General features: G+C 31.5%; 1 protein-coding gene across 4 annotated transcripts in view; it reads left to right on the forward strand.

Moving 5' to 3' along the window:
- LOC136979050 (probable U3 small nucleolar RNA-associated protein 11) overlaps positions 1–19,562 on the forward strand; it is a 164,335-nt gene that overhangs the window by 76,811 nt on the left and 67,962 nt on the right. The window lies entirely within an intron of this gene.

The following is a 19,562-nucleotide window of genomic DNA, read 5'->3' on the forward strand; positions in this document are numbered from 1 at the left end:
GTCCGGTAGAAATTCTATCTCTTTGCGTGACAGACCTTCACGCATATTTTGTAATAGCAAGAATTGTAAACGTTGGATAAATTACCTTCCTCTTCAAACCGCATCGTCCATAAATCGTTTCCCATCTAATTCACAGCACTAAATTATTGTTAGCGGAATTAAGAACCCGCATCACCTGAAAGTTGCCTTTATTCTGGTCGTTAACAACTGCAGTGAAGTAGTATTTACAGGCGCTGTTAATTATCAAATTAACCTTAAAAATAAAATCTCTAATCGATCCTTTACGCCTCCTAATTTATTTTATTTTTTAAAATAAATTAAACTCTTATATTTCAATATTTATTCTGTCAGAAGAGATTTGCTTTATTTTTTTCTATTATTATTATTTTTCCGATTTTTTCCTGTTTTGTCTACAGCATCTTTTCTCTAGGCTTTGTCATTCATTTACAAACATTTATCTATTCGAGACTGACATTAATTTTCTCGTCCCCGGATATGTCATTACAATTCATTGTCAACTGTTGTAGTCGCTTGACTTGAATAACACTCATTGTAAACAATTTTTCCTGCAAAGGAACTGTCTTCTTCAAACCAAAGCAAATAATTAATATTGTGCTCCATGACTGAAATTAATAATGCACTTTTACATTTTCCAGATATTTATGAAACTTTTTCTGTCCTCTTCTTCTTTTAAACCTATCCAGTTATTGAGTAGAATTCTCAAGACTTCTTATATAGTTTATTTTATTTTTAAATAACTATTTTAAATAATTAATACATAAAAAAGCGCTTAGTTTACACAAAAATCATACAAATTAAAAGACATTTTAGCGATATAAATGCATTTTCTTTGTCTTTACCGAGAAGGAGAGAAAGTACTTATAAAATAATATTTTGTAAATATTCTAGTAACAAGGATGTTATAATTATCGTTTAAGTAAAATTTTAAGTGCTTAATATACAATTAGACGTCTTTATAATCAGGTGTCTATTCTTAAAGCGTCATCAACCTTACTCAATTATTCATGAAAGTCTTTCATGAATATCCGAGTAAGCAAAGTCTCTCTCTCTCTCTTTCGTTCTCCTGTTAAAATTTTTGTCGGAAATTATAGGGGAAAAAAAGAAGAATGTCAACAGTAAGTTTATTAACCTAAACAACAGGGGACGATTCTTGATAGTAATTTCAATTATCACATGTGGCACTTAATCAGTACAAAAGGCACCTCTGCCCTACTAGGGGATTCAGACGGGTCAAAGGTGAAATAAAATGAACCGAATCTTGTCAGAGTAACGAGGAAAGGAATTTCGGGGATCCCATTTGTCTGAAGAGAGCCAACTATTCAACAAGCAAACGCTATGTATTATGTATTAGGAGAGGCTTACAAATCGCTTGTAATTCCACTGCTGTGGTTGGGTGTCGGTTCTTGGAACCAGTCAAATGTAAAAACATCGACTCAGACTGAGAAAGACCTTGTTTGGAATGAACTCTTCCTTAAACAGTAAATCTGTACGTCATATACCCCATTCCCACAAGCGCTTCCTTTTTTAGATAAATAATCATATTTTTCTCTTCTAACCTTGTCTAGTATAAGAAATGGCATTTTTTTCCTGCTAAAAAAGAGACGAGGTTCTATTTGCGACATTGATTCTATTGTCGAAACTGGAACATACAGTTAATGGATTTTATCCATAAAATATCATTTAAATTGAGCGTGATAATCTAAAATCCTATGAAAAGTAAGGGATCGAGAAGAATGTTTTGAAAGATCCTTCGTCAATTATGAAGGGAATAGATCTGGCACTATTTTAAACAAATATTTCCTTGAATAATTCATTTTTTTCCCTCTTCCCTTTCAACTTTCGACTAACTGTTTAATTCGATTTCTTTTCTTTCCCAAAAGAAATCAGTGTAATTAAATTATAATTAGGACGAAAGAAATGAGGGTATTTTGATAATAGTTTCGCTATTAATTTGAATTTTATTTATATTCACTTAATTACATTGGTTAGAAAATTTGATTTTGTAATTTTGTCTACACTTTTCTTGGATAATCTCTCCCTTTTTTCAAATTCTTTTTATTTCTCTAAATATCAGAAAAGATATTTCTGAAGTTGAATTTAACACAAGTTTAATAACTGGGCAGGAAAAAAACACTTTTAAAATATTGTTTACTAACTAAAATTTCCGTTGCTGTTTTTAATAGTATATAATGTAAAAAGCGTGGACAAACTAAATGCGAAATTCGAGTAAGGAAAGTAAAAAAGCTTTTAAAGTTTCCTGTTTTTGGTGGAGTGAAGTCAGCATTCTTTAAAGAAGACTGTTTGTTCGATGGACATAAAAAATTTCACCTAGCTTCAAACTGAAAAATCTAAATAATTACTCAACTTTTATATACTACTTTAATAAATAAAAACTTCATAATTTTAAACTATTCACTTTTTAGCAAGTATTTTTTATTTCTTCTTACGGCAAGAAGTTTAATAAATTTTTTTCTGTAGACTTTAGCGGAATTTCTGTTTTATTTTCTTATATTCATCATATGGCTGCAGAATTTTCTTCCAATCAGCAAAAAATATAAAAAAAAGGAGAGGGGAAATTTTTTTTGAATATAAAGAGCATAAGCAAGGTATTTCTAGCCTGAGGCTTTAAGCTTAACCGGACGTTGGTGTTCTTTCGGGTTATAGTTGGACTAAAAGGCACCCATCTAACGAGCTTGTTCTCTAGATTCAATAGAAGAGGGGAAGAAACGGCGGGGGAGAGACTAAATCCGATTTTGGTCGGATTATTCCAACTTCCGGGTCGGAATTTTGGAAATAACCGGAAAAGAGTACGCCCAGTCCCTCCTACATTCACCACGGGGAGACTTAGAATTTCGGATTAAATTTAATAGAAGAGTTCCTTCTCATCTCGGAGCAGGGCCACTAGGGGTGTAAGCGAATCAAATAAGGAGCAAAAGAGTGGAAAGTCTGTAAAAAGGCTTAAGTTTCTTTTTGTCCTTACTCCACTGCTTCGATGCATGATTTGAAAGACAGTTTTGTCACAGTCTCCTCCTAATATTCTGACATAATCTCCATACTTCAGTTTTTAAAAGAGGAACTAAGCATTTTAATCTCGTTAACTTTCACGAATATTTTTAATTTTATAAACTCTTTATTGTACTTTTCTCTCTTTATCGTTCTAATAAATCAAATTTGCATAATAATCCTTTTTATTAAGCTTATAACATGGTATATGCTTCTAGTAGGCAATATGGATGAGTCGCTACCGATTCTAATTATTAAAAAAAAAAAAAAAAATTAAATTTACATCCAAATCTGGGATTATAATGATAAAATAATCAAATTTGATTCACGGAATCATACGGGATAAAAGGCGAAAATGTGATTTGATTCGGTTTTAATGAATTCTATTCTTGATTACCTTATCGAAGGAATTCGGATTTTTATATAAATGTAGAAAAATTTATTTAAATTTTAAATTATTTGAAAGAGTTAGAAAGTTCAAATTTTGATCGACAAAAGAATGATTTATAATTGTTATTTCTTTACCGGAGAAACTTTCCAAAGTTTTACAAGTAATTTAAAATCAAACACTTTGCCGTTTCTTTTTTAAATAAAAAAGTAAGACGAAGTTATTTTAAATTATATTCAGAATAAAATCATGAATAATTCTGACAGAATTTGTTGCTAAAAATCAGACTCATATAATAAGAATATTTTTATGTAATAAAGTTATAAAGCGGGTTCTGTTTCCTTTTTCCTCTTTTTATTTTTTACCTATCTTGTATCTTACAAGGAATCTTTTAAAATGGAAGAGGTGAAAATTGCATCGGAAAAGTAAGTATTTCTGACTGTCCCGAGAATATTTTTCGATATTTGTATATAAAAGAGCCGTAATAAATATCTAAGAGGTAAAATTAATACAGAATACTGCGAGAGAGGGAAAAAATTAGTACTAAAACAAGAGGGAGAGAAAAATGCAAACGGTTGGCAGAAAAGGAACGGAAAAAAAAGAGGAAAGGAAAAGAAGAAATCACATTACTCTATCGCCTTGCTGCCATCCATCACGGTAGACCAATAAGGGTTCCGGGGTGGGTTTGGCCACCGGAACTTCTTGCCCCCCGTTTCCGGTCGATTCCAGGCGGTGGGCCGTAATCATCTGTCAAGTATCCGGTCTCGACGATTTGAAATTCTATCTCCTCCCCCACTCCCCTCATCTGAATTTAATATTGAGGACGGGCTGGGGGAACCCGCAGTCATTATTATATTATTTATCCTGCTATCAATCACACCGGTTCATGGGCGGTTGCTTGGGACATGTTCCCCACTCCGCAGACGAAGGCTGATGTGTAACGCCCTGCCTCCATCGCCCCTAACCCAGGGAGTGTCCAATGGCAGGGACTATCCCAACCGACTTTGACAGGCCTCCCTGTCTGGGGATTGTGGCTGAAGGGTCCGATGAGCCCTTTTTGATGGACTACGAGATGCGAATTTTGCTTGTCGACATGAAACCGATTAATCGATGAAAAATGGATATGGTTCGACGGTTTGTTGCTAGACGAAAAAAAATATACACATATATACGCTTTATGAAATTAAATAAAAAATATAACGTTAAAGCTAGATTCCACGAATAATTTTTCAAGTTTGCAGTCATTTTTTTAAAAAATTCGAACTTCTATAAAAAAGAGAAGGATACCGCGTTGATACGGTCCCATAAATCGGTCTTTAAACAAACACAAAAAGATATAAAACACCCGAAATTCTCCATTGAAAGCTTTTATAGCTTATACAAAGTTATAGTGATTAAAAATGAATTATTAGTCATTAAAAACGTCACCCGCCGAACGAATGCATTCAAGTACATTTTAAGCTAATGACTTAGATAAAGTTCGAGACAAAAAAAGTCTATTTGCTTATTCCTATCTCGACAAAATATATTATTCAAAAATTCAAAAGGTTTATAGATCCATATTTAATATAGATCCTAAAGCGATATTTGACACTTTTTACGTTTCATTTATCAGCATTTGTATAGCGAATTTAAATAACAAAACTGTTGATTTCGATAAATAACAACAAAAATATATTTTAAAAATTAATATGGCTATGGGCCATTACATATTAAAAAAAGGGAGAGAGAGAACAATGGTTTTCATTGATTATCTAAGATTACCAAGAGAATCGAATGTGGTTACGTGAACCGAATACGGAGCCTTGATAAATTGTTTTACCAGCAGAAAAACAATTAAAATCTTCAAATATTTAACAAACAAATATTATAATAACTAAATTGTATTTGATAATCGAAATATAGCTTAAAGTACTACGAAAAATTACAAATTTAAATATTAATAATTTATTTACGTTATGAAAAAGTTAAATATTTATAAATATTTATTTAAACCTTGTATAAACTGAATATATTTTACATTTTTAGTTTATAAAAATATAAATTATGCATTAAATAGTAGCAATGTTTAATCAATCTTCCTATAAAAACTCGTTTCTTAATGAACTATGCTTTGAGTGTTTACGCAAAGTTAACGTGTAATTCATATGTACAAAACGTAAAAGCTGTTAAAATATTTCACAAATCACTAAATAGTCGAGTTAAATTTGAAGCGTGTCGTTGATTTATTATAAAATTTTATCCAGATGCGATTAGGATAGCTTAAAGATAAAGAAGAGCAGAATGTAGAAAAGGGAATTTTATAAAATCACTTCATTCAAAATAATTTCAATCACATCCACTTTTCAATCAGAAAGAGTAGGGCCATATATAATTTTTTTTCTTGGTGGCCATCACGCGACAATCTGTGCAAAGAGAAAAGAGGTCCAACGTCGCGTGACTCCGGAAATACCTAATCTGAACTTTGCCAAAACTTCCATCCTTTCCCGGACAGCGAATGTATTTGCTTCATCATCGTCAACAATTGCATTTCGTCATAGGTGGTGTTTTTATTCTCTTTCTCGTTTTAGTAGGAGATAGCATGGACCCATAATGTTTTCGCATTGCATATGGATGAAGGGTCGGATTCACTTCAGTCGGCCTAACCCCGAGATCCGGAAGTAATCAGGGGGGAGAATAATTTCTGCAAAGTCTTCACCATCGAATGATGAAATATGACTTCCGTACCGTCCTGGGACCAGCACGCGTTCCCCTTTTCTCTGCTTTTTCCGGGGGAGGCTTTTATCATAGCGTCATCACTGGCTCTGCCTTTTGACACTCGTTCCTTTATGTTGTCCCATTACGGACGGTCATATCGACGGCTTTGTGGCCGATGTCTTCTCCAACGATAATCTCTCGCCAGAACCGCAATAAACTGGCTAATGAACGCTCGCTCGTCTGTTGCGATATCGAAAGGCGATAAACTCTTAGAAAAAGGCTTTTTTGTGCTCGCTCCCTCCTCTACGGTTTTGTGCGGGGTTAAGGAAGGAAAACTTTACTGTCTCGCAACGACCGGAAATGGAAATCCACACTCGAAGGAAGTCACGTGGGTCGGTGTCAGGAAACGGATGTCCCGGTACTTCCGGTTTTCCTCAAACTTTTCACTTTTGGAGTAAAGTCTGAGAGTCGGAGGTCTTCGACTCTCAAGTAGATATAATGTAGGAAATCGTAAAGTCTGCCAAGTTTTCAAAAGTTCAGAAATTATAATCCTGCCGACAAAAGCTGGATTTTTACAATAAGAAATGGCTTTTTGTGTATTGTGCGCGCGTGTCTATTGCGCTCTCTCGTCTGTGTGCCATCGTAATAAATGTGTTCGGCGCGAGAATATCAAAAACAATCTTTAATAAGAGTGTTAAGAATATTGTGTAGAAAGGTAAACATCTCCGTCTGCAAAGTAATTCGCTTCTGTACAGGCCAGGTTAGTGACATTTCGCCAGCTCATTGTATCAGAACGAGCAGACTGAGTCAATCCGTTCTGTGGCACTTCAACGTCTATTGTCACTGCTTGGGTAATTCAGTTTGTGTTGGACGGACAGTAATGGACGGTGCTGCCCTCTCGACGCTTCTCTCGAGTGACACTCACACTTAATAAGTGGCGTTGTGGCAGATGCGGCCTGCCCAACGCACCTGCCGTCTGTTCTACTACAACTTTGGAGAATCTCATAGAAACGTAATAAGCCCGGCTACGATTGAATCCTTCATTACAGCCAACCACGGGATCGGTTTCTCATCTTGTCACGCGCATCTGGATCGAAATGAAATTCTTCTCCTGTCCTGGAGAGCGTTCCGTGATCCTTGCAATCCTCCTCCTCCTTCCTTTAACACACGCGAAAATTCGCATTTCAAATATCTTCCTGCAACGCCCTCGGACGGTTTCAAAATTAATTTCCGTGACCTCTCCGCTAGTGAAAAACGGCACCGGCTAGGAGACCGGCTTTCTTACTCAATTTATTGTTCGTATTGCTATAGAAGTGGCGGGAATTCAGTTGGAAATACCAAGGAGATTGTTCGATCTCCCGCAATGGCTCCATTGTTCGCCGAGTTCGCAGTAATCTTCATTTGAATTGAAGTTTCTGCCAGTCTAGGAACAAGTAGTGCAGTTCAGAAAGGAACAAAAGTCGCTAACGTCTCCGGGGAGAAGAAGCCAGCAAATTACATAGCCTACGGGATAAAAAATATCATTCGAACTCATTAAGGAACACGGCTTCATATTTTCATTATCGCTCAATAGGAAGAACCATTTTCGGCTTTTCCAATCCCAGATGGAAGAAAGGGATAATACCCGAAATCGTCAGGGAATTATAGTTAAATAATAAAAGAATAAATTCGCAGAACAAACACTAATTGGTGGAGAAGGCAATTTTCATTGCGACACAAGTTACAATAAATGAGTGGTGCACACTCAATTTTTCACGGAACGAAACGGAAAATGAAAACTCTCTCAACTTAGTTTGGTCGACGTCATCGCCCATGAGGCGAAATAATGCAAAGGATGATTCATTTAAAGGAAAATTTCGTTTTATTGCGCCGTATAAATATTTATGCGCGTTCGGAGAGAGAAAGTGAAGAGAAGAGAGTGTTAGAGATAAAGTTAATTATGCCACACGTTTAATTACGCACAGCTTTAAAAAGTGGATTCGCTTCTGGTGCAACAATCACTCGTTAATGAAATTTCCGTCCTCAGACGTCGGGACAGCAGCAGCAAACAGGTGACACTGGGACTGCTTGGTTCAGAGCCTGGAAAAACGTTTTCCGTTAGTCTGTAACAACTACCTAATTACTTTGCCAGCCAGCTCCATCTAACGACAGCAGAATTAATTCTCTCGAGTGTCAGTTCACTATTTCAGCCAGCATCCGAGACTCGCAACCGCCAGGGTGATTAAGACGGACAACTGTGGATTTAAGCTGCTGGTGTACTAATGAGGAAAGTTATTCCCCCGACTGTCGTACTAAAGAAGGACGTTAATCTGTCGCCGACGTCCCGGAGATGAATGGGGGATTTTTGTTGCGACTCCTAAGCCTAATTGTCGCCAAATGACTGAAATTTTTTCTTCACCTAACGATCTTCCCCCCCTCTTTGTGTTTTCTTTGACTTCGGGCATTTTAGCTCGCTCTTTCTCTATTGTCCTTTCTTTTTGAAACGGGCGGCTCGATGTGTGATAATTATTCTATTGACTAATGTTTGCATTGTACTTCTTACAGACTCATTGAAAATGGGCCGATCGAAAAACATTTCTTTACTTTGTAATTTACTCTAATTATCGAATTGAATATTTTATAAACAATTGCATTTGCAGCAGATTAAATTCTTTTAGTCGTTACTCGTAGCTACCCAACGATGAGAAAAATCGGCACGTTTTAAAAAAGTCTCGAAAAAACTGCGTGTATTAAATTGTCAAAATAAACTAATTTAATAAATGAATAAGATAAATAATTAATCTTTTATCTTTTGTTATATTAAACAAAAACACTCGTTCTTTTCATCTAATAAGTGCGGTTAACTGCGAACGAAGGATTTAATTTGCTCGCTGTTAAACAACGCGTGGAAAAATAGCGATTTTATGAATATTTTTCTATCTCAACCGCCTTTAGGCCTCTTTTCTATTATATAGTTTATATTATTTTCTAAAACAAAACATGCACTATCAATTATTCCATTTCGGACAACTGACTAATTAAACAATGGAATTATTGCAAAAATACAGCGACTAAACGATAATCTATTCTTCGACCTTTTCACATTTTTCTTCTTTTTTCTCTATTCTAATCTACGTCATATTTATCGTCCGATTAACCTGTGGAAAGTAGCCTTTTGCCATAATCCTCCTTTTCTGATCTGCAACCAGTCAAAGCCAAAACCCCTACTCTTCGAATCGAGTATAATTTTCCCGTAATGATTTCGCATTAGTTCCTTAATCGAATCATTTATCGCAATGTCTTCTGATGTTGATGGTTAGAGAGACGACATGATGGAGCTAAACGGCTTCAAACATCATTGGAAATGGCATGGGACTCCCTCCTGTGGATTGCGGTTAGAATAGCCCGAAGCGCAATTTCCTGTCAAGAATCTTAGAAAGTGCACTTTATACACGTTTCTATGGATATGTGAAGAAGAACCAAAACATTATCTAAGATATTGTAACGACCTAACAGCTTTCTTTTTCAAAATATAAACACCGTTTCACTATTAGTTATTAGCTAAGTGTAGCCTGACTTTACTCACTCTCGAGCCTATAAAGCTTAAAAATTTAACGAGAAAGGATTAATTATAAAAGTTTTAAACACTATTTTCCGTGCAAAATCATCACGTATTAATTTATTTCAATAAAGTATATAACATAGACGAGTATCATTTCATTTAAATGCGTTTTCCTTTTAAAATTTCAATATAAATAATTACAGAATCATCATCGCTTTACTCATATGTTGCGCGTTGTTAATTTGTTATTTAAAATTATGCACCAGTCAAGCTTGAATAATTATATTTAGTTGGATTATTTATTATAGTTAATGCATCATTACTATGTTTACCGTTCAGATGAATGTTTGATAAGACCATAATGCATTCGACAATATTTTAAAAACTTTATATGGAATATATTATAGAAATTGAAATGAGTTGTAAGATAAATTATATTTTATAATTGAATTTTATTATAATTAACACCAAATGATTTTGTCTATTTTTAATTAAAAATGAATGTTGCTAAACTCTCGAAAAGTTTAGATTTTAAATGTTATAAAAGTGACAATTCACTGGGAAATATCCTTCATTTGCATACCAAAGCATAAAGTGCTGTTTCAATTTGTTCATAACTTTAAAAATTAATGATTCATTAAATTGGAAACTGTTTTATAATGATCTGATTCTCTACTTATTCTTCTTTTTTCTCTTTTTTAACTTTTAACTCTGCATTTATATTAATTTATAAAATTAATAATAATAAAAAACTTTACATTTTTTTCATGATTTCATTTTTATTGATGTTTGCATAATAACTAGAAAATATAATATTATTTGAGATAGTTTTTGGAATCTCTTTGGAGCTTTATCATCTGTAGAAAATCTATTTTGATTCATTATTTAATTTCTTTATATCGTAACTAACGAAGATTCTAGAGAAATAAAACAATAGTACGGAGGTTTTTTAATTTTGAAAACATTTAAATCGATTTGAATCTTAAACTTTATAATTTTTTACTTATTTTATATTAATATTTTACATGTTTCAAAAACAGAAAGACGGTAACAAATAAATTATTCTACCTCAATGGTCCAGTGCAAAATTTTCTTGTAGATAAAAATTCCAAAGAAACGACAGGAAACCAGTTTGTTTTTTAGTCTTTTTCCTTAGAGTTTCCTTCGTTTCAATGATTCATTTTAACATTATCATGTAATGCCTACATTATCGTGTAGGATGATGAAAATTCAGAGTAATCAATGCGCTTTTATGTTAAAATTATTCATTTCTTAACTATAAAAAAATCAACAGTTTTTAAGATGCAAATATTTCGGTTTTATAAATAAGTTAACAAGTAAATATAATGCCAACAATTTAATTATCTTATCTTCAATGTATATATATATATAATATAACAATATTAATATTTTACCATAAATAAATAAACAAAATTATATTCTAATAAATAAAAAATGATTTCACAATTATTGTTTATTTTTTTTTATTGTGAATAATGTAGAAAGTTTTAATAATTTTTGAATTTAACAATAAAATCTTCATTATGTTTGTATCGAAATTTAGTAGAGAATTTTCCTTCCTGTTACACTTGTCAACAAAAATAACGAATTCATTTTGTTAAAAATACAATAATAGACAAGAAATTAAAATAAAATATGAATAATATTTTATTTAATTTAGTAATTTAAGTAAAAATGTATAAAATTAATCAAATATTTGTAAATTTTCTTAAATCTTTAATAAAATATTTTTAACTTCTATAAGTTAAAAATGTTCTTTAGCTTTTACGTAAAAGAAATGATAAGAATAAGTAATTTTCAATTAATTTAAGAAAAATAATGCTATAAATGTATTATTATTTTATTAAAATATTTTAGAAGTTATAATTAAACTGATTACGGTATTTAATGTTTTGATTGAGATTTAATTGAAATTTTTCTTTAATATTAACTATTTTTTAAGGATTACGGAAATGAGTTGAATAAAATATTAAATATATTATTAGGATTTCCATACTCCTAGCTATGTGTAAATATGTAGGCTAATTAAGATATTTCTTGTAAATAGCCTACAGTTAAAAAGGCTTTTTAAAAAAATGTAAGTATTCTTTAAGAAGAATCCTTAAAAAGGTTTTATCAGACAACAAATGGTAAATAAGAAGGAAAGAAAAGGAATCTTAGTCAGCTTAGTGTTTTTATCAAGAAGACTTTTCTTTGGTCTCCACATTTAAAGTTTGACATTAAAATGAGAAACATATTGATTCGTCTTTGGAATGCCTTCAAGTCTTTTCAATAGACGAAAAGATGTGCGATTTTCCGTCTACATCGTCACCATTAGATCTGATGGATAGAAAACCACGTCACTCCCCCCATTGGCGGCTGTCGAATTAGGGGCCATAACTTTATTCTCTTTTCCAGTCGTTCCGCCATTTTTTCCTCTGTTTCTTCTGGAACTTTGGCGTTTGAGAAACAAAACGATCATCACCGACCCACTCTCCCAACTGAACAGTGCATTTGTAATAACTCAGCCAGTAATACATTATTCATTTCCACAAGTCGACTCTAGGATATGAGTTTTTGAAGGGACGATTTTGCTGGCGACAACGATTAGAAACCTGGAATTTGCCAAGAAAGAAAAAAAAAAAGAATAGAGTTGAACAAAAGATTGCCACTTTCATTTTCATCGGCTGCAGATATATAAGTTAAATTAACAAAAACACACTTTTTGCCCGGGTAGACAATCTGAAAGAAGGATTCTAACTTCCGGTGACCAAGCATGACTGAAACAGGAAATCAAGCAGCGGAACTTTTCCGACCTTTAATTTGGACGAAGTGGTGGCTGCGATTAAAATGACGAAAAGAACAGATGACAATAGTTAGTCTTTCTAATGTCAACATGGGGTTGAATAAAACTGATGGCCTGGACGGAAGTAATGCGTCATTCTCTCTCTTAACGCGTTGGCGCTTAACCAAATTGGTTTCTCTTCTCTTGCCAACTGGACCGTACCAGTTTTACAAATGTTTTTTGGATCATTTGTCCCGATAAAGGCAAACTTTCACCCATCACAGTTATTAAGACACGATTAGAAAAGAGATCCTTCCTGCAAAAAATGAATGCACTAAACGACAACGACCGAAACTGCAGTAGATCGGGCTGCTAAATTTAACTCCTCCGACAATTCCCGTTACGTTGTTTGATTCAGAATACAATTAAAAATTCTCGACAGCTGAACTTTGATAAATAAATTAAGTTCTAAACAGATATGGAGCGACTAAATCAGTTGTCAATGGTTCTCACTAAAACCAAATAAATGATAATGCTGTGGCACATTACGACAAAAGTATCCATTCTCCTTTATTTTATTAGTTCTATAGAGACATAGTCAATGTTCAAAGGGATGTCCATCGCCATTGATAAATGTCGTGTCAGTAACAAGACTCACTAATTAACTAGGGACATCTCTCAGTGACAGCACGACAATTCGTATTCACTTTAACGATATGCCACCGAAGGCCCAAGTGTTGTGTCTTTGTGAGCACCTCACACATCCATTTCCAGTCTATTATTAGATGCTGCGATTGTCAGAAACTAACTTTGTATTGCTGAAGGCGCCTTTGTCAACACAAAATCAAAGTTCGTGCAAACATCGTTATCGACCAATAAAAACTTTTAATAAAATGTCTTCGATAGTACATAACTGTCAAAATCGTTGCTTGCTCTTATACACTGAAATTAATGTTGCTGTTTTGATTTTTGATTAAAATTATCACCATTGTAACCTCGGGTTAATTAATTTATAAATCGCATTAGTGTTTAAACGATTAAACGATTAATGGCGGTTAATTCCTTTTAAAAAATGGCTCCTTCTCGTTCGTTTTCTTTGTAAGAGTGATTAAAATTTTATAATTTTTTAAATCCATTAATCACAATTTCCTTCCTATTTACTGATCCAATTACTTCGAAAGTAGATTGGTTCAAAATTTCTTTCATTTGATAATTCTCTTCTTTTAAACTTAATTTATTCATAAAATCCCATACGATACCCGCTACATCGATGCTTTCCGCTTTTAGCATATTTTAAAACGTATAAAAAAGCCAAGTTAACGTCGAGACATTCTTATGTTTAATATACTACAGAGAGCGAACTTAACCCATACATAAGGCCACGAAGACAAGGGAACATCAGTTAAGCGGAAGAATATGTCCAACTGCACTTCTTCAATTTATGATAATTTGGTTATATCATAAATTCCGGTCCCATTTCCACAACCCGCCCACCTGACCACCCAATGTCACCTCAGTTTCCGCGTCCGACGATAGATTTACTGCATTGATCACGCCTGTGTCAGTGATATTTATCTTCGGCTGAGACTGCACTTGGCAGTAGTGTTTGCTGAAGTAGGTGTCTCCGTTAGAACCGTCATTGATCTATGCTCCCATGGCGATGGCAAATTCAGCTGTGCGTGAATTACACTTCCTAACTTAACTGTCATCACACATCCTAGTTCTGTTTACTTGGTATATCACATCAAGAGCCAGCACTCCACTTCATTACGACTTTTATCTCTTCCAAAGTTAATGTCAAGAATGATACTTCTATCGGATTTCTATTAGCTGATTATTTTTGATACACCTTATTTGATCAAATTTACATTTTTAGCATCTCTTCTTCATTTCCCACTTGTTTTTCTCTTTCTCTCTCTTAACGATGAAACCATTAACGATCCCTCCAGGATCTTGAGATATACAACGCACTGTAGCAAAGCATAATTCTTTTTCTCTGTCTTTCGACTTTGCAAATATTTATTAATCTTGTACGGCGACATAAATCCTATAACAACTAGTTAATTATATAGTAAACTCACACAAAATGCTTTAGACAATAGACATAAGCCATATATCTAGATAATTTGCAACTGGTGGGAGATTCTTAAGCGCTATACAAATACCATCGCCATTTTCTACTCTCTACCATTATATATATAACTATTAAAGGGATTTTAAATAATTCCTATAAAAGTTGATTAAAATTCTATATTAATCCGTAGAAGAATTATCTTATAGACTTTCTACTTCAGATAATTCTCTGTGGATGGGAGATTGCAAAGTTCAAAAATCCTCGAGAATTTCTGACTCCATATTTGGTTACAAAAGCAATTTATTATGACAACTTCAACACCTCATTTATTGTCATGGCATGAAATTCGAATCCGTTTCTTCGATTCGTCTTTCAAATTCTTGAGCATTTCTTCTTTTCAGCGAATGTAAATGGAAGACAATCAATAAAATACTCTTAAAGAAACTACGTCATACAAGTTGAATGTGCAATCGATATCCAAACTGTTCCTTACTTACAAAATATTCTTCCATCCTCAAATTCCTCAAAATTAAAATAACACAGGTTGCTTGGAAATTCTCTATTTACGTAGAAACGAATAAGAATTATCACGTAGTTTTTTTTTTATTCCAAAATTTTTATTTTGCTTAAATTGTCTGGCCGCCTTACATATATCGTCTAGCCAAGTGAATTTAGGTCTACGTAATGTCATTTCGCATAAATCACTGTTTTAAAAAGAAAAAAATATATAACAAAACTAATGTTTTTAAACTCTTCCAGAATATTTATCAAAATTTTTTCTTCAAAATAAACAATTATAGGAATTCATAAATGAAGTATAAAAAATAATTAATTTATTATATTGACTTTTTAAATTTTCTCATTTTGAAACGAATTTTCGTTTAGATTTTAATATTAACCTTTAATATTATCGAAAATAATGAATTTTTATAATTTACAACTGTTTAAAATGTCAAAATATTATAAAAATTTCACTAGTTTTCACAAAAAATAAGCTAAACTTCACTTATGCCACTGTCAAACTTACTTAAATTCCAGAAATTCGATAATACTTTTAAGGACAATTTAAATTTTACAATAATTTAGCGAATTAATTGAACGTTTCTAATTAAAAGAAAAACAGAAAATGAAGTTTTAAGAAGTTATAAAAGAGCAATAGGTTTTAGACTTCACTCATTATTTTATTTTCTCAGTTCAAAAGTTGTTTATATTTTGGATTCCGGCTCACATATTAAATTATTTATGAGCTACTTCTAATGCATTAGAATATTCCCACGAATATTTTTTTTAAAAATTAAGTTCATCCATTAAACTAGAATGCTTCTTTATATATATAAAGATATGTATGTGTGTATATAGCCTTCGTTTTCATCCATTTTTACTTAAAAATTAAGTTTTCTTATTATTTTTTCTTCTCTTACCAAGATCGCATCATTGAAAGTTATTCAGTATCAATATCCTATTTTGTCTGATGAAAAATTCATGCAAAATAAACTTTGTATTCAGAATATCAATAGTTGGAATATAAGATAGTCTCTCTCTCTATCTATCTTTTTTCCCCTTTTCATAATTTTGTTAAGGCAAAGGCCAAGATATTAATCTCAACTATTGCTTTAATAAAATTCCTCTTTGAATACAAATCAAGAATTTTCTATTCTATGCAAATTTATAATGAATAAACTTCATTTATCGGCTTATTTTTGCATTAGCGGCTTGTTTACTATCATTAACGCATCAGTTTTTCAATATCGGTTACTAAAATGACGTTTACTCTTCTGTATCTATAATGAGTAAGAAAAATATTTTAGAATAATACGTCTTTTTTAAAATTTAAATGATCGTTATTCTTAAAATATAAGTATTTATCTGTAAAATTTATAATAAAATTCAATATTAATACAATAGAATAGACTAGTAAAATGATTATTTCTATTTTTGGAAACGAGATCTCTCTAATGGATTTACACTGAAAATTTACTCTAGAAATTATTCATAATTTAATAATTATGATAAAATATAATGTAAACAAAATGTTTAATTCAGGAATTTAATCTTTATTACCATTAAAATGAGCTTAATTGACATAAATCAATTATTTTTATATTTAAATTTTGTAATATTTTAAACCTTTAAAGGTAAACGTAATTCGATAATTATTTCTAGTTTCTTCTCTCCTTCCTTTTATTTTATGTTATTTCGTCTGTAATATGCGTGATATGCAATTTTAGCATCTATAATATGATGCTAAAATTGCATTCTTTAGGCTGCCTTAATAGAATTTATAAGCGAGATGAAGGAATTCTTACATTACCATATTAAAATTAGTTCAGGAACAATTTCATAGGTTATAGACTTATGCCTACAAATTCATAGTAAAGAAGAAGTTTAAATTACGTAAACCATTTTATGTTATTGCATTTATCTTATTATTTATATATTTGTTTATCACTTTACAAGAATGCCTGTAATAAATTATCTCAATACTTATTAATTTCAACTTCTGCCAAATAGACCTATTAAATTACCACTGATAAATTGTCAATATGCAGATTTAGAAATTCTGAATACAATTATAATTATTCGAAATATAAATACGGACAAAACAAGTTTGAAAAGCCATTTAATCTACGAAAACTTACGTGGAGTAGATTAAAATACTTATCCACACAGGTTTAAGACTCGCTACGTATAATCTATGAGAGAATATTGATAAATTCCAAAGCTTCTCATAAGTAGATTATTTCAATTATCGAATTATGTTAATTAAAGATGTAATTAGACATTTTTTTTATATATAAGAATATTTAGCTTTTCTTTAGATAATTTATTTTAATCCAAAGAAAAGTTTAATAAATGCAGATTTAACTTTTGTTTAATAAAATAATATAGGCCTAAGTGTATATTTCTCATATTATTAGTTTATTTTCAAGTTTTTTAAAGATATATTTTACTCTTTTACTAAACATTAAACTTATATATCAACTTAGAGACAGATTTGGCAATCTTTGAATAGGCTATGCAAGAAAAACGTGTTTAATTTATTCCTGGAGTCAGATTTAGGTGTTTAGTTATGTCTAAACTACGTATGAGATATGTATTTAATTTAGTTTATACTGATTTAAATAACTTAGAAAATCAGCTTTACTAGTCTAATCGTAGTACTAGAGAATGATAATCTAAATTGATTAAAAATATAACATTTCAGAATAGTAATAACATTTCTAAGTTCCGGTTACGAAAGTATTTAAAAATAGAAACTTCATTTAACAGATTTTTGACGTGAAAGACTAGCTTATTAAACAATATTATATAAGCTTAGTAATAAAAGAATAATTGGAAACGTTTAAATTTTATAGCGACTGTTTGCATTGTAGACATTACCTTTCTGTGTCATGGAAGCAGAAAGGTGTGAATTCCATCCAACTATCTTGTGATAATACGTAGGCCTTTATAAACTCTCAAGTAGAAATATATGCCTGTGTATTACACACGGTATTCATAAATTAAATTCTTTTAAAACAAGCTTGATACAGGCTGCATAACAAAAGAATCTAAACCTAGGCATACAATATGCAAGATTTATGATTATCTGCCTAGATACTTAATTCAAGAATGACAATGGAGGTGTCACGAAAGGTCTACCAGTTAATACCAAATTATCGATTTCGTTCTTAAAATACATGTATTTAAGAGAACCCATAGATCTATATCAATGAGTCAATATAGAACATTATCGTACCAGTTGGATAATATTAAATATTCTAGTTAAGAGAAAGTTAATAATATCTGAATCGGTGCATGCAATAATTCTTTGCAGACTAAATTTTGATTTACGATGACTGATGAATTTCCTTGCTTGGGCGTGGCAGTTTAGATATTCTAAGTTAGTAGAATGAAACATTGTTTGGCGGTAGTTTCCAGGAAGTTATGGTTGTAGACACAGATGTGCGATAAGCCAGGATTTTCAATTGAGAAAAACTAGGACTATTTAGATAGATATAACAACTTAATTCCAACGCTATTAATCTATCACCATTACCGATCGTTTTTCTTGGCAGACGTATGCGTTTTTAACCATTAAAACTAATATATAAAATATCGTAGTGTATACTTATCTAATCTGGTATATCTCATATAAAGGTGCTACTTCTTAATTTTTAGAATGTATGCTGCCATCTCGTGTGTAAAGAGGAAAATATCATAGTCTATACAAAAATAAATGCCAATCTTAGGCATATCATTCTCAAAAACAGCGATTTTAAGTATGATTTTTATACTACCAATCATGTTTTAAACCGCATTCGGGAAATTTTTATAATGTTGTTGAAATAAGTTGAACTTTTTCCCCTCTCTCCACGTATTTGTACGGTTAAAGTAGTTCAATTTGAATATATTTTTATTTACAGACACGAGAAATGTCAAAATTTATAGCTTCTACTCCATAAAAATAATGCATTTTCCCCCCTACATAAAAGTTATGCATAAAACATAGAAATTGTTATGGTGCTATTTACGTTAAATAGTTTAAGCACTACATACCTATTAGTTTTATTATGATTGTAATATATACAGTATATTTTAAATATAAAACTATTCTTTGAGCTATTTATCAATCAAAAGTCATAAATCTTAAATACAGATTTTACGTTTGCTTAATTGGATAATTTACGCTAATTTCAACTAATTTAAAAATATACAAAAAAAATCATTTAAAACTGTTTATTTATTCATTAATCAGTTAAATTTGACAAAAAAACTCGTAAAGCTTATTTAAAAAAAGAGTTTTTTTTAAAGGTTTCTACTGAAAACTTTTAAATGACATTTGAAAATGAATCTTAATTATTCTTCAAACATTGACAAAATAACAAGATTAAAATTTAATAAGATTTAACAATTTTCTTTTCTTTTTTTCCATGTAAACAAAACAAATTTTGATAATTTTTTTATTATTATTTGTGTCCATTCAATATTTCGATCAAGAGACATATCAATATGTATGTATGTATATATGTATGTGTTTATATATACATACATATAATTTAAAAAAAAAGAG

This window comes from Centruroides vittatus, unplaced genomic scaffold (genome assembly GCF_030686945.1).
Source record: "Centruroides vittatus isolate TY-2023 unplaced genomic scaffold, ASM3068694v2 contig_575, whole genome shotgun sequence".
NCBI classification, from domain to species: Eukaryota; Metazoa; Arthropoda; class Arachnida; order Scorpiones; family Buthidae; genus Centruroides; species Centruroides vittatus.